Below are 15,761 nucleotides of genomic sequence, written 5' to 3'. Positions count from 1 at the left end.
TTCCAGGTATCGTACTTACCACGTTCTGACATTATCTATAAAACAAGACCGACTGTAATTAGTATAGGCTCATTGATTACGAAATTGAACCTAAAATTGGAATGCTCATAGTAATAATTTATTACAGTATTATTTAGACGCGCCAATTTTGATTTGAATTTTTTTTTTCCGAAACTGAACTACTCCAAATAAGCAGTCCAATAAAGGAATATACTGCCTGTCCAACAGAGGACAACACACCATTTCCATTAACACTAAGGACGCACGGGTAACAAAGATTACGGCCATAAGGACAATACGGTACTGTTGTCATTATTACGCACTTTTGTAAAAAGTCTGTAGTACAGCTTATCTAACTTAAAGACTACTGCATCTGTTGGCTTCGATGTAGGAACGATGAATTACATATTACAGTCACTTAGAAGAAAAACACAGCACAGCATACGATCGCAACGTTTTGAAAATTACTTCTCGAAATGAAGATAGTACAAACTTCGGTTTAACGCCGCTAGAGGGTTCCGCTATCATTCCTACCCAATTGTTCCTGCTCAGTCCAAATTAGGAAAAGTTCCAGTATAGGAGGTGTCACCCTAAATGGTTTCTGCCTCTGTTACCCTCAAATTTTTCGATAGCTGTTACCTGACCTTATTTGGCCCCGTAGCGATTCCGCATAGTTGCGTGCAAGTTCGCGATCTCATTACCGAAACTACTTCGGTGGTAGAGGGCGGGGGTGGGGTGGTGGGGGGAGGGGTATCTTCCTGTCACGTTTATACGAGGGTTGAATGAAAAGTAATGGCTCTACCTTCGTTAATTGGGTTTGGATGGGAATATTCTAATAAATCAAACGCAGAAATAATCGTTAGAATGTGACCCTGAATTACCAATATTCACTCTTCCACATAATCACCAGCCAACTGGATACACTTCTGCTAACGATGAATAAGTTTTCTGAAGGCGTCACGGGAGAAGTCGACATCTGTTTCCTCAACTACAGTCTCACAGTTCTACATCAAAAGCATAATGACGTCGATGATTGAATGGAGAAAGACGTCACCTTCATTCTCGTAACGCGGGAGGAGTTCCTGGCAAAATTCAAGTCTGTGCGCTTTCATTTTAGGTGTCAGCATCCGGGGTACCCATTGTGCAAAGATCTTCCGATAGCCAAGAAAAGCAATAAAGTGACCCATACGTTCTTGTGAAATGCCGATTTCAAATTTCTCTCTGAGTGATACGACGATCGTCCTGAATCATTCTGTCAACATTTTGCTTGTGAAACCCAGTAGTTGCTGTCACAGGACGTCCAACTCTTTGAATGTCACGCAGGTCGGATGTTCCCGCCTCAACGTCGTTAAACTTACACGCCCATCGACACACAGTAATTACATCAACACAATCATCATAAATAGGGTGACCAGACGTCCGAATTAATCCGGACATGTCCTTCTTTTTAGCTCTTTGTCCGGAGTCCAGGCGGATTTTTACAGTGTCCGGCTTTTTTTTGCAAATTTGGGCGTAATACCGTTAAATTTACAATTCGTCCCGTTCTATTGCTCTTTACTTAAATACTTTAACAATTGGCACAGCCTTCGTGGTAAACACGCACGAAGGCGGTGTTAGTAAGTGGCACCAGGATCGTCGATGTAATCGTTGATAGACTACAAGCGAATGCAAATATCGATTACTGAAAATTTTAGTTTCGTATCTTCGCTTTGTATTGGCTTGGCGTCCTGTAGTGCACGTGTGAATTGTGAGTGTAATATTTAACCGAGTGAATTACGTAAAATATTTGGCTATGCCTAAGCGAAAGTATACATTTTATGATGTCCTTTACTGCAAATATCCGGATTTCAAGAAAGGGAGAAATTAATTTAAAGCGGAATGTAAGATACGTGGAGCTGGAACGTACGTCTCAGTGGCCAACAAAGGTAAGAAATATCTCGACAGATTAACTGTCATGGTTTAAATTCATTGCTTCATAGTCATTCAATTTATTTGCATCCGGAAGTAACAGTGCAGTTTACATGCTGCTTGAATTGTAGATGTCGGTAGCGGTGCGTCGAATGAAGGGAGGTGAACGGTCTTACGTTTTTCGCTTTGTAAACAATTCCGGATTGTTGACATAACAAAACAGTTGACGCCACACTGTCTTCACAATCAACGTTTTTAATTTTTTTTTTATATTGCTCAGTTAACCACCACCTGACCACCAGTAACAATTAACTACTAGTTTTACCGGTAATTCCCGGCAGTCACGTGACTTGTCCAACGCTGACGGGTGGTATCCTCATCTGCAGTTGACCCGTCTGATGTGTCCTATTTTTTCTTCCGCTGTCCTCCTTTTTGAAGCCGTTTGTCCTCCTTTTTAAACAGTTGCATCTGGACACCTTATTCATAAACTCCTTTCATTCTCTGATGAATCTCCTTTGGGGTGACACTTTCTGCTGTCAAGAATTCAATGACTGTACGTTGCTTAAATGACGTTGACCGACCGTCTGCACAGGGTTCTATACTGTACACTGTAACAACATCGCCATTCCATGCTAAGGCTTCCCGCCAACTGATGCTGTAGAGAAGACGCTACGGAACAAGCCAGTACCTGGCGCATACCAATGCTGCCAACTGTTGAAGAATTACGAAGGTGGAGTCATTACTTTTCAGTCAACCCTCGTATGTTTGAATTTTGGCGCTAAGAGCGTTCCGGGAATACAACAACGTCCTTCTTTGTTTTGCGTCGAATAGCTCTCGTTGCGTGTAGAGGGAAAATGCCGGTACATTAGAGTGGTGTTATAGAATTAGTGTGCTTTTACCGAAATTCCTTCCGTAAAAACGAGAGAGACAGGGAAGAGTTAAAAAAAAAATAGGGGGGAGGCCAGTCGGGAGTGGACGCTAACGAAGCTGGTGATCCCCAACAGTGGCCACAATCGTCGCCGGAGCTAACGCGAGCTGCGTGGGGCTCCGCCCTGACCCACAGCTAAATATAAACAGCTGCGGGGCAGCGCAGATTGCCGCTAAAGCTGCGGCGAACCGCCATTCGGTGTCGGTGCTGTCCTCTTTTATTGTCGGCGCGCCTGCTTCTCGTGTCCTGATTTAATTAACCGTAACTACAGCCCGGAAGCGGCTCGAGTGCCGCCGAACAGCGGTTGTTGCGCGCCGGAGCGGCGCGTTAATTTTTTGCGTGCCGGCCGTTGCTAGGCAACGCGGCGGGGCGCTGGTGCACGTGTTCGCTCGTTCCCCGCTCACGGGCTTTACCTGCGGCCGTTTGCGGCGCAGGCGGTGGTCTGCAGCGAAAATGAAATTGCTTATCTCGTGTCGGGCGTCAGAGCTACCGGCCCAGCTCTTTGTGCAGATATCAGATCGGGGGGTCTGCGTCCGGTAAGGCTGGGATCCGTGGCTTACACGTAGCCGCGTCGATCCTAGTGCCTCCTTACGGGAGCTGTCTCCTTCACCCAGTCAGATGCTACAGATCTTAATGTAATTAACAGGGCGTCTCCCTGACGCCATGACGAAAACAGGACAAAAAATGCTTTGCACGGAAGATCAGATACTGCGCCTAACCTGAGTTAAGCCGGCCGCGGTGGGCGAGCGGTTCTAGGCCCTTCAGTCCGGAACCGCGTGACCGCTTCGGTCGCAGATTCGAATCCTGCCTCAGGCATGGATGTGTGTGATGTCGTTAGGTTAGTTAGGTTTAAGTAGTTCTAAGTTATAGGGGACCGATGACCTCAGAAGATAAGTACCATAGTGTTCAGAGCCATTTGAGCCATAACCTGAGTTAAACTTCAGCTTCCGAAAATATTCACCATCTTCTCCGTTAGTAGATGACTGTCTTCCGGGATTTATTATTTCAGTTCACCCCCGTAGCTGAGTTGTTGAAAAATGTAAACATTGACGCCATTTTTTAAGGTGTGGCAGACGTCTGAAATGGAATATCACTTTGGCGCAAATGAACGGAAAACTTTGCCGAACGCGAATGAGAAAAATGATACAAAAAATTTGAAATTCAGAAAGAAGTATAATGCTATTAAATGGGTAATCAAAGGTGTAGTGTTTGAAAATGATGCCTTATACGACCAAGGTTTCGAGATGCGGGAACAGAACGTAATTAGAAAGGAAGAAAAAAAATTTTTTGTTGAAGAAACTTTATCATCTACAGACAGCTGCGGAAGCTTACAGTCAAACACAAGCTCCAAAAACCAGATACGTGCACAATATATTTTCGGCGTACACACTACGCCAAACCAGAGTTAAACTCGAGCTTTCGAAGATAATCACCATCTTCGTCGTCAGGAGATGGCTTTCTCCCGGGAGCTCTTATTTCAGTTCGCCCCCGCAGCCGAATTGTCGAAAAATGTAAATGTTTCCAGAATGAGATTTTCACTCTGCAGCGGAGTGTGCACTGTTATGAAACTTTCCTGGCAGATTAAAACTGTGTGCCAGACCGAGACTCGAACTCGGGACCTTGCCTTTCGCGGGCAGCTGCTCTACCATATTTTTTTTTTTTTTGTTTAGTTATCTTCATTTTGTTCGGTATTGTTCGTTGCGCTTGGTCTGGGCGGACGTCACATGACATCCGTTCATGTTGATCGTTGATTACTTTATTCAGTTTTTTATTACAGAGGGCAACCAGCCCTCTGACCGGACACGCTGAGCTACCGTGCTGGCAGGGTTTCGTTCGTTGCATCTGCTCGGAGCGGACGTCGTAAGACACCCTTTTAAGTTCGTCGTTGATCGATTAATTCAGTTTCTTTTTTTATTACAGAGGGGAGCTAACCTTCTGACCGAACGCGCTGAGCTACCGTACCGGCATCCATCTGAGCTACCCAAGTGCGACTCAGGCCCCGTTCTCACAGCTTTACTTCCGCCAGTACCTCGTCTCCTACTTTCCAAACTTCACAGAAGCTGTTCTGCGAACCTAGCAGAACTAGCACTCCTGGAAGAAAGGATATTGCGGAGTCATGGCTTAGCCACAGCCTGGGGTATGTTTCCAGAATGAGATTTTCACTCTGCACCGGAGTGTGCGCTGTTATGAAACTTTCCTGGCAGATTAAAACTGTGTACTGGACCGAGACTCGAACTCGGGACCTTGCCTTTCGCGGGCAACTGCTCTACCATCTGAGCTACCCAATGTAAATGTTGTCTGACGTGGTTGTGAGGGAGGCGTCTGAAATGGAACACCACTTTGTCACAAACAAACGAAAAACTTTACCGAAAGCGAATGAGGCAAATAATATAAAAAATTGAAATATAAAACGAAGTAAAATGTTCTTAAAAGAGTAATCAAAGATTTAGTGTTTGAAAATGCTGCCTTATGCGACCAAGTCTCAAGATGCAGGAACAGATGGTAATTAGAAAGGAAGAGAGAAGATTTTTGTTAAAGAAACTTTATCATCTACAGACAGTTGCAGAAACTGACAGCCACTAAGCCACTCGTATAAGCTCTAAAAACTCCAGCAACTCTGGAAAGAAATCTCATTAAAGAAGAAAACAAAACAGGTTGTACAACACAGTCCGTTTTGTATGACAGGGAGACCATTGTTTCCAGTAGCTCTTGGAGGACTCACAGTGCACAGTTTGGGCGAGGTTGTGTCTGATGGATCTGATTATCATACAAAAGAGTTCATTTTTTCTGTGGGTTTCTGCTCAACAAGAGCCTTCTAGATCCAGAACAGAAATGTGTGTAGACTTGCAAGGTTCTTGCTGGATGAACCTAACCAGATTTGAAACCATGCCAGATAATGATCCAGGAGCCCCTCTTGTTGTCAGCTTTGCAAGTGAATCCCATTCATAGTTGCTACATTACATCATTGCGGCTGTTGTCACTGATGCGATCAACGGTGTGTTGAAGTTCGCACCCAGTGAAACTCGCACCCAGAAAAGATCGAGGAAAGGCCCTCTAATCTTTCCGTCCGATCGCCGCCCGGCAGGTAGGAGAGCTCGAATGGCTTATTTTACGGCAATGTGTGGCCGCAATATTGTTGCCAGAAAATTGCTGCAACGCGTCAATACCCAGGCCATATCGGTCTCAGTTCTTGTCTGTATGTGTTTGCCTTTCACTCTCAGCCTCTTTTTTTCTTCCATAGTCGACACTGCTGCTGTGTCAAGTCACATGAAACATCATTTTTTCGTTCTTGGAGAATAGGTTTGTCTCATAAATTAGACGAACCACTGCTCGAAGAATACAGATGCAGCTACAGGTATGTAAAACTGGGCAAACGAGACAACCAACGAGAAATCCATGAACGTGATAAATACATTTACAACTAGAGCGAAAGAAACAGAAAGTAACGTATACAAAGAGCGAATTCTGAAAAAGGACGTTCTCACTGCTACAGTTTTAGAAGATCTGCACTACTGAACAGAAATTTTATTCTACATCGCTTATTAAGACGCCTGAACGCTTCTGAAGCTTCATCATTCGTTTTAAATGAGCATCAATTTGGCAACTGCTACTAATTTATTGCGATGGTTGTATACATTACTTTGCACGCACTTTAACTCTGGTCAGCTCTGGTCTACTACTCTCATAAATTCTTTGAGCCCATCCACCAAAGCATTGGAAATACCTTGTACCAAGAAGAATATGGATGAGAAATGAACTTCAAAGAGATAAAATTTTTCAGTGAGTCGCGTCTGGAAGCTCAAAAATGTGGAAGAAAAGACATTTTTAAACATTTACAACAAAGTTTCTAATAAATTATTTACTGTTGGTTGACAAGTTTGGGAATTCGCCCATTTTCACAAGCCACGTCTTACACAGAACAAAATATGTGACGAGTGGATACGTTGATTGTAGCTAATAAAGGTATCATAAATAATATGGTTCGTATTTTGTATTTAGGATGAGTTTGGTGTGGACAATTCTATTTATGTCACCACACTTGAATATATCTCAGATCTGCGTTCGAAGATGTCACAATTGTATTTACACCTTACTGTAAGATATTATGTTAATGTAACTGCAATATATATATATATATATATATATATATATATATATATATATATATATATATATATAATATGTGTGTGTGTGTGTGTGTGTGTGTGTGTCTGTATAAACTTTTAGTACCTTTATTACCCAAAATCCACGTGACAACGATATTTTATATGCAGTGGAGAATTTATTCTCATTGGATTACAGTGGCTTATTTATTGCAGGAGTTATAGCAGATTTGATAGAAACACACTCGACACCAACACTATTTATAAAGTAGCCAAAACATTACTATATAATTATTCTGGCAGTTAAAAAAAACGAATGTAATAAAGCCAACGTTGGACAGACGTGACATGACTGAAATTTTCGAAAACATATTTTTATCACCATCTGTAAGACAAATTTCTCTCGTTTCAAAAAATGTATTTTTTATCTACTTTTCAATTGTTGATTTGGTCTTAAACGCTCTTTGAACAAGTGTTTTTTGCGAGGAATATCACCTTAAACATTTCTTGCCTGCCACAGTCAGGGAAACAATAAAGCCAATATACATGGGCCTTGAAAATACAAAATTACTTAGCACATATCTACATGGCCATACACCAAACTCTAATGAGTGTTTCAACAGCTGCGTGTGGCAAAGGGTACCAAAAACAGGTTTTGTTCGATTGACAGTACTCAGGTGTAATAGATACTGTCATCTGTTTCAGTGATGGTGTAATTAGCACCGCGCGACTGCTACGGTCGCAGGTTCGAATCCAGCCTCGGGCATGGATGTGTGTGATGTCCTTAGGTTAGTTAGTTATAAGTAGTTCTAAGTTCTAGGGGACTGATAACCACAGTAGTTAAGTCCCATAGTGCTCAGAGCCATTTGAACCATTTTTTTTTGTAATTAGTAAGACAAAACTAATGGACAAATTAGGCATCCACCCAGGAAGTAATATGATAGCCGTGCTGAATGACAAGTTGTCAGCAAGTAACTGAAGCTGAAAGGGTTGCGAAAGTCAGCACTAACGATCCAGAGTAAGGAAAAGGTTCCTGAAAATGTCTACAGAGGATGAAGAAGCAACCGGCCAGCAAGAATAATGTTGGTGGAATATTCTTAGAGAGGCATACGGTTAGTTAAAAACATTGAGAACAATCTTTTCTCATTTTCTCGAAACTACATTTTCGGGACATTAAGTACATACATCTTCACAATTATTTGAGCTATGTTCACCAAATTCCTCCAGAGTGAACCGTCTATTATACAGAATGTCGTATTTCTTAATCTATAACACATAATTAAATAGCTTTCCTTGTGCAGATTCAGTTGGCATCATTCATTGTTGGTACAGAACCGCAACTTAGTTCGCATTGTACATGAAGAGTAAGACGCCATGAAAGCAAGGCGTAGATATGCAGCCCGTTGAACTCCAGGTCCCTTAAAACGAGAGATACGGGATACATAACCAGAATCGAAAATAACCTTTCCATTTCCAGCACAGAGAATAATACACACTCCATTGAAAATATCGAAAGAAAAACTTTACAAACGTCTTCAAAGGCCAATTGATCGACATGCTAGAAGAAATACCTGTACAAATCTCCATTCACACGTCTAAACTCCCAGAAGAAATATTAAATCAACAAACAGCGCTGCAGAAAAATCATAGAAAATTTCCACAGCACCTTAATCAGCATATGAAAGGCACTCCACCATGCATTAATCATCAAATACGCGATTATAACGATTCATAGAAACCTTCAACAGTACCATAATCAGCATATGAACTGCGATCTATACAGTGAGAATTATTACAGCAGAATATTATTGTATGTGTATTTCATTGAAATACAAATTAAACAATATGTCTGCTTTCAAATAGTGCTGAAAGGAAATTAAATATTCATTGTACAACTGTGATGTGATGGAACACTGCTTTACACTGTATATAGTCATTGATCACCATACAGTCGCGAAGTAAATTGAATACATCAAAGATTATATAAGACATAACATAATTAGCTGCATCAACATCTGTCAATATTGTGATAATGTTTAGGATAAATAAGCCAGTGTGACGCACAGTGTAGTTCATTGAGGAACTTCTCCATTGTATATAAAATATCGTTGTCACGTGAATTACATGATGCTGGGTAATGAAGGCACAACAACTAATTAAAATATATGTTATACAGATATATTCACATAATACATAACGTGCAACTACAACTGTGACATATTTTAACGCAAATCTGAGATACATATAAGTGTTATGACGTAAACAGAACTGTCCACACCAAACACATCCTAAATACAAAATACGTAAGTAGTTACCATATGAACGATACTATTACTCATAGGCCACATTTATTATCCTCATTACAAATTTTGTTCTCTGTAACAGGTAGCATCTGAAAATAGGCAAAGCCCGAAATTTGTTAGCCAACACTATATAACTAGCAGCTGTGATACATATTTTTAAAAATGTATTTTATTCAGATCTTGAAAGAGGAATATCAGACCTCTGTATCAACCTTCACTAGTCCAAAACTCGTATACAGGATGTTACAAAAAGGTACGGCCAAACTTTCAGGAAACATTCCTCACACACAAAGGAAAGGAAATATGTTATGTGGACATGTGTCCGGAAACGCTTACTTTCCATGTTAGAGCTCATTTTATTACTTCTCTTCAAATCACTTTAATCATGGAATGGAAACACACAGCAACAGAACGTACCAGCGTGACTTCGAACACTTTGTTACAGGGAATGTTCAAAATGTCCTCCGTTAGCGGGGATACATGCATCCACCCTCCGTCGCATGGAATCCCTGATGCGCTGATGCAGCCCTGGAGAATGGCGGATTGTATCACAGCCGTCCACAATACGAGCACGAAGAGTCTACTTTTGGTACCGGGGTTGCGTAGACAAGAGCTTTCAAATGCCCCCATAAATGAAAGTCAAGAGGGCTGAGGTCAGGAGAGCGTGGAGGCCACCGAATTGGTCCGCCTCTACCAATCCGTCGGTCACCGAATCTATTGTTGAGAAGCGTACGAACGATTCGACTGAAATGTGCAGGAGCTCCATCGTGCATGAACCACATGTTGTGTTGTACTAGTAAAGGCACACGTTCTAGCTGCACAGGTAGAGTATCCCGTATGAAATCATGATAACATGCTCCAGTGAGCGTAGGCGGAAGAACATGGGGCCCAATCGAGACATCACCGACAATGCCTGCCCAAACGTTCACAGAAAATCTGTGTTGATAACGTGATTGAACAATTGCGTGCGGATTCTCGTCAGCCCACACATGTCGATTGTGAAAATTTACAATTTGATCACGTTGGTATGAAGCCTCATCCGTAAAGAGAACATTTGCACTGAAATGAGGATCGACACATTGTTGGATGAATCTTTCGCAGAAGTGTACCCGTGGAGGCCAATCGGCTGCTGATTGTGCCTGCACACGCTGTACATGGTACGGAAACAACTGGTTCTCCCGTAGCACTCTCCATACAGTGACGTGGTCAACGTTACCTTGTACAGCAGCAACTTCTCTGACGCTGACATGAGGGTTATCGTCAACTGCACGAAGAATTGCCTCGTCCATTGCAGGTGTCCTCGTCGTTCTAGGTCTTCCCCAGTCGCGAGTCATAGGCTGGAATGTTCCGTGCTCCCTAAGACGCCGATGAATTGCTTCGAACGTCTTCATGTCGGGACACCTTCGTTCTGGAAATCTGACTCGATAGAAACGTACCGCGCCACGGCTATTGCCCCGTGCTAATCCGTACATCAAATGGGCATCTGCCAACTCCGCATTTGTAAATATTGCACTGACTGCAAAACCACGTTCGTGATGAACACTAACCTGTTGATGCTACGTACTGATGTGCTTGATGCTAGTACTATAGAGCAATGAGTCGCATGTCAACACAAGCACCGAAGTGAACATTACCTTCCTTCAATTGGACCAACTGGCGGTGAATCGAGGAAGTACAGTACATATTGACGAAACTAAAATGAGCTCTAACATGGACATTAAGCGTTTCCGGACACATGTCCACATAACATCTTTTCTTTATTTGTGTGTGAGGAATGTTTCCTGAAAGTTTGGCCGTACCTTTTGTAACACCCTGTATAGTAGATAATAGTGGTATTGGTTTTACCAATTCTCGGACGAATTACTTTTAAACGATATATTCGAAATCGGATTTCAGCATTCTGGAAAAGGTATATTCCCAATATCAGTTAAAAAGCTAAAGTTTCGGAAGCATTTCGCCTGCTTTAAAAAAGAACGCTTCCATGATGCCCTATTTCTTTTGTTATTGCTAATTTTTTCCTTGTGGAATGCAAATGTAGGAGAGCTCCATTCACATCCACTATCTTGCTTTTGTTCATTACGCGGTCATAGCGTGGCTCATGTAAACTCATTTGTTCCAGAAATGTTTTGCTGCAAACATTGCCGAGAAACAGTAGCCGGCAATGTTGCCGTACATTTGGCTCTAATTCGTGTGGCCGTGATATTGCCAGACACCACTGCCGGCCTATATTGTCACCAACAGCCAATTTTTACAGTCCGTATAAACGTTCTTTTACGTGGTGTACAGGTGAAGGGGACTGGTGATGTTCGAATAAGATTCGTAATGTCACATTACTTATTATGAGAAGTGATTATTTTTTCTGCTAGAAGATTTTTACTTAGTACTGTATCTTCAGAGACTATAATCGAAAATAGGAAGTCCTATTTACAAACACAGAATTTAAAGATATAACCACTTCTACTTCACAAAGAATACTTTAAAATAAACATAAAGTAAAATATTGCCCCAGCCGTAGATGAGCATATGGTACATATAATGTATCTAAGACGCGTTGTCATACTAACTAAAAGTCCAGGGTTAGGCACGAAAATAGGTGAAATTAGTTGTACACGGCTTTTCACGTCAAACCTAGCGCTACATACACGCAGCCCTTGTACAGGGCAGATTCATCTTCGCACATTATGCTACAACGCATGTTATGTACTTTACATATACATTATATACCATCCATATTTATTTTATGTTTATTTTAAAGTATGATTTTGCCAAGTAGAAGAGGTACGATTTTAAAATTATGTGTTTGTAATTTTATATATATGTTTTACATTGTTTCTGGAGGTGGACGACGTTGGCCGATACAGGTCATATGTGAAAATTTTGTGATTGCGTCAGAGAGAAAATTAAAAAAATCCAACAGGCAATCATGGTACTCCACATGTTAAACATCGTTTCTTATAGGAAGTGATAATGTTGTGTCTGTGGATTTTTCGTAATAAACAGGCTCCCATCACACTTTACGCAGGGTTTGGACTGGCTAAATGGCTAGAGTAAACTGTCATTTAGGCGCATTTAAAATCAGGTTTTTTGTATTTTTTATTTTTTTATTTTTAAGTTTTTAAATTTTAAATTTTATTTTTAAATTTGTAGGTTACTATGACTATTTACATTCTGTACGTTCTTTTTATATACATCGTCCAAAAGTAACATATAGCTTCATTCAAATTTTTGGACATAAGAGATTGCTTTCAAACAACCCTTGATGCAACCATCTTCTGCATACTTTTCAACTATTTTTTTCCAGCCTTTCATCAAGTTTCGTATAAGTTGTTTTCTTTCGTTTGCCTTCCACACTTAATTCTGACCTCATTAATGCATACTCCGGCTTCTCTGCTTCTGTCTTCATACACTCGATCACGTCTTTAATTTTAGGATTCGGTTTTCCGACAAGATTATTCATTTTGTTGTGGCAAACCTTCAACAGCGTTGGTGGTACGATGGCGCCGTCTGTAACAGTTTCAAAGACGTATCGGGTTTCCGTCATTCTGCAACCATCTATTACAAAATAGACGAGAAACTGAGAAAGCTTGGCGGCATTCGGTGCTTGTGCATGTATCACGAGCCAGCCATTGTAAACACCTTCAGGTCGAAGGAACCCCAGAGCAACACACATGCGAATTTTCAGCCTTAATTCGTCGTTTCCTCTGTATTCGCAAGCAAGTCTCAAGTCTTGCACTTTTCTCCAGAGAGATTTCTTCATACAGAAATGACAGCCATGCACTTGAACCGACGGAATCACAGCTTTTTGCGCAGAAATCGCAGCTGATTGGAAATAAAGTGACATTATTAGATTTCCATTCTGGTACATTATCCACAACATCACGAAAAATACGGATATATGTTTCTTTTCCTTTGTTTTGTAATCATTCAAAAGCCACCGGATAGATTTTTGTTTCGTACTTTGATCTTCCAAAGTCTGCATGAACAGTATATTTGCGAAAATTGCTTGCTACAGCATTTGTAGGTCCCATCCATAAAAAAGTCTTTTTTAGTCTTTGGAGCCAATCTTCCTGTTTTCCGATAAAAACTATGATCCTATCTCCAAAGCTATCATCACTTAAGAGAAAACTGCTGCGTCATTCATGGTTAGTAACTCTGTTTGAAGATCTACTCCTCGTCGTGTTTCTGGCTCTTCCTGATTGCCGTGTGACTTGGCCCGGTGTATGTATAATATCCTATTCATTTTTTTGCTGTTCTGGCATTTCGGTAACAAAATCATATCATCGACTGTGGAGGTCGCCAAACTCTTCGGTATATATTGTAGAAATCGCAGTCTCCTCCTCTCGTGATCTCTTCTTCGCCTGATTCAACGTATTTTTTACTTCTAAGCGAGCGTCATCCGGTGCCCCACACTGATGCTCATTTGACCTAAGTACGATTCAGTTTTTGGTCTTAAGCATTCCTCTGCAATACGTCCGTCGATGTTTCGAACAGCGCCATATCACAGTCCCGTCTGCTTTAGTTCTCTTCACGAGATACGAGTAAACATCATAGTGGGCACATGGTTTTCTGTGGGTGGTTGTTAACAGTTCCATATCGAACGTATGAGCACACGGAGACACAAGGCGAACGAGCTGAACACTCCGGGAGTTACTCACACTGACAGTGACTCGCCAAGCGGCCAGTCACTTGAGTGGACAAGGGCTTCCCGAGTGGAAGTAGGCCGTGCCGAACGGGGATCGTTTCCGGTGGATGACAACTTCTGAGGGCGCATGTAGCCTGTGCACTTGAGCAGGTAGCTTCCAGCAAAACTGGGTGCGGATTTCACAGGTTTCTGGCTGGGTGCGATTTTCACGTATCCCGTGACCAACACCTGGGGTAGGAGCACTGATTTATTCGGATCTGCACATCCACCTATTCAGAATCTCATACAGAGTTCGCCTGGCACTAGAAAATGCTCAGCATTCAAATGGAGCAAATTCGTTGTTAATCAGGGAACTGAATTATCGCCTGAGGACAATGAGGCATCTCTCACTTCTGATGCTCTTCAGCGAAGCATTGACTTCTCCAAGACTTTTGTGAAGACCGAACTCTCAGAACAGCTTTTAAGGAAATCAGGCTCTACTCTTTGTGACTTACTGATGTCTTGATAGAATCTAGAAGTTTACAGAAAAGGTAGACGTTTGACATTCAGATTACAAGTCAAGAAGTATTACTTTCAATAATTAACTTCGTGTACATTACACAGTTGATATCCTGTGAAAGGGCACTGCCGATTTCCTTGCCCATCCTTCACTAATCCGAGCTTGTGCCCCGTCTCTAATGAACTCGCCGTCGACGGGACGTTAAACACTAATTTCCTCTGTCACAGTTGATAGTGGATACTGTGACACTATTCATAAATGTACTCGAGATTTGGGGTATCAGGGAGTGTAGCTAAATCCTGATTGCACCTTGGATCTATTTCATGGTGTAATTTATTTCTGCTGTGTCCACTGACATTTTGAGAGTGACTTAAAAAAAAAAAAAAAAAAGCTATATTAGCGTCTCAGACTTCAGTGCGGAAGGACTCAGGTTCGATTCCCAGTACCTTTCAGTTTATTTTCTGAATTAAGTTTGGAACGGGATCCTTGCAACCTCGAAAGGCTAGATGAGGATCTGCTTGAATAAATAAGTCCCTGCACCATCAGGATTAACTTACTGCAAGTGATGACTGAAGGGATTTGCGAAATGCACTGATCAGTTGTCTCACGATGACAGATCGCTCCTCGCACTGGTTTGCAGGCAGCTGTCGGCCAGTCGGAACAGACCGAAAACCTAATCTGTTGTCCAAGAAGGGGCGAATCAGCTGTAGATAAAAATGCTCTTAACTCAGGTTCCAATCACAGAAAAAGTTCCAAATAAATACAAAAACAGAAGGTACATAAACATTTTTTTGGTGGAAAATTTTAAAAATCTTTAGTTTTTTTGATATGACACTTTAAATATAATGATGTGTGCATGCAGACTGAAACGACGAATAAAAATTTGTATCAAGGCTGGGGTTCGAACCCAGGCCTTATGCTCAGTAGGCAGAAGCACTAACCGCTATGCCACCCTGGCACGTTGGCTACACACAACTGCAAGGGCTGCTACAGTACACCTTCGTCCTCAGTCCAAATTCCCGTTCATGCCTCAGCCCGCTAGATGTTCCCACCAAACTCGAACAGCATTGTAGAGGCTTTCTAAAAGTATTGTAATAGCACCTCAGTATCGAACGAAATCGGGCATCCTACCTGACATCCAGGCACAGGTATTTTAACCAAATGAAACTATATGGCTCCGAAGATCTTTTCAAGTCACAAGAATATATATATATATATATATATATATATATATATATATATATATATATATATATATATATAGTGGTCCATCTGAAGTTTTGGATGAGATTATCTTGAAAACTATACATCGGGTAAAAGTAGTGGGTAAGACAAATTCATACGCTCAAAGGGAGACATCAAATACTACACGTGACCC

The 15,761-nt window shown here is 41.5% G+C and overlaps 1 non-coding gene and 1 pseudogene across 1 annotated transcript; one reads left to right on the top strand and one right to left on the bottom strand.

The window, feature by feature from the left end:
- The first annotated feature begins 3,918 nt into the window (after nucleotides 1–3,918).
- On the top strand, nucleotides 3,919–14,389 carry LOC124776014 (annotated as a pseudogene).
- An 880-nt stretch (nucleotides 14,390–15,269) lies between these two features.
- On the bottom strand, nucleotides 15,270–15,341 carry Trnas-acu. The gene has a single exon. It is a non-coding gene; the product is annotated as a tRNA-Ser (tRNA).
- Between the last annotated feature and the right edge of the window lie 420 nt (nucleotides 15,342–15,761).

Source organism: Schistocerca piceifrons, chromosome 2 (genome assembly GCF_021461385.2).
Source record: "Schistocerca piceifrons isolate TAMUIC-IGC-003096 chromosome 2, iqSchPice1.1, whole genome shotgun sequence".
NCBI lineage: Eukaryota > Metazoa > Arthropoda > Insecta > Orthoptera > Acrididae > Schistocerca > Schistocerca piceifrons.
Note: the sequence above shows the minus strand (reverse complement) of the source record. Positions and strands in the feature narration are given on the sequence as shown.